Genomic DNA, 1,056 nt, shown 5'->3' with positions numbered 1-1,056 from the left:
CCACAGGCATGGGCCCCGATTGTCCGCCATATTTTCTGGATCTGAACAGATGTGACTCCTTTTCCTGGGGCTATATTAAACACAGTATGTGTAGCAATAACCCCAAAACCATTGGTGAGATCAAAACAGCCACTCGGATAGTCAGCGACAGCATTGACATTCCGACACTTCAGCGAATCATTCAGAATTTCACTATTCGTCCGCGCCACATCATCGCCAGCGATGGTAGGCACATCGAACATGTCATAACCTAAATCCGAATACCTGTAGCGACTTTTACATGTTGAAAAATGTGCGTGCACAGTGTGGTTTGTAACTAATTTACGTTTTTTTCATATAGTTCAATGATTGTCAGGGGCAACAGCCTTGCCGCAGTGGATGCACCAGTTCCCATCAGATCACAGAAGTTAAGCGCTGTTGGGCGTGGCCGGTACTTGGATGGGTGACCGATCGGGCTGCCATGCGCTGTTGCCGTTTTTCGGGGTGCACTCAGCCTCGTGATGCCAATTGAGGAGCTACTCGACCGAATAGTATAGGCTCCGGCCAAAGAAAACCATCTTAACATCCGGGAGAGTGGTGTGCTGACCACACACCCCTCATATCCGCATCCTCAGTGAGGACGACACGGCGGTCGGACGGTCCAGATGGGGCACATGTGGCCTGAAGACTGAGTACGTTACAGATGGCGTAGTATCGCTTACACAAGGTATAAAAGAGCAGTGCATTGGCAGAGCTGTCATTTGTGCTCAGGTGATTCATGTGGAAAGGTTTCCGACGTGATTATGGCCGCACGACGGGAAGTAACAGACTTTGAACGTGGTATGGTAGCTAGACGCATGGGATATCACATTTCGGAAATCGTTAGGTAATTCAATATTCAGAGATCCACACAGCATCAAGAATGTACTGAGAGGCCGGCCGCTGTGGCCGAGCGGTTCTACGCGCTTCAGTTCGGAACCGCGCTGCTACTCCGGTCGCAGGTTCCAATCCTGCCTCGGGCATGGATGTGTGTGATGTCCTTAGGTTACTTTACGTAGATCTAGGGGACTGAAGACC

At 50.3% G+C, this 1,056-nt stretch overlaps 1 pseudogene; it reads left to right on the top strand.

Moving 5' to 3' along the window:
* Positions 1–356: 356 nt before the first annotated feature.
* Positions 357–474, top strand: LOC124607873 (annotated as a pseudogene).
* Positions 475–1,056: the final 582 nt, after the last annotated feature.

The sequence above is a fragment of the Schistocerca americana genome, chromosome 3 (genome assembly GCF_021461395.2).
Source record: "Schistocerca americana isolate TAMUIC-IGC-003095 chromosome 3, iqSchAmer2.1, whole genome shotgun sequence".
In the NCBI taxonomy this organism is placed as follows: domain Eukaryota; kingdom Metazoa; phylum Arthropoda; class Insecta; order Orthoptera; family Acrididae; genus Schistocerca; species Schistocerca americana.
The sequence above is the reverse complement of the archived record's forward strand: the minus strand, read 5'-3'. Positions and strand labels throughout refer to the sequence as shown.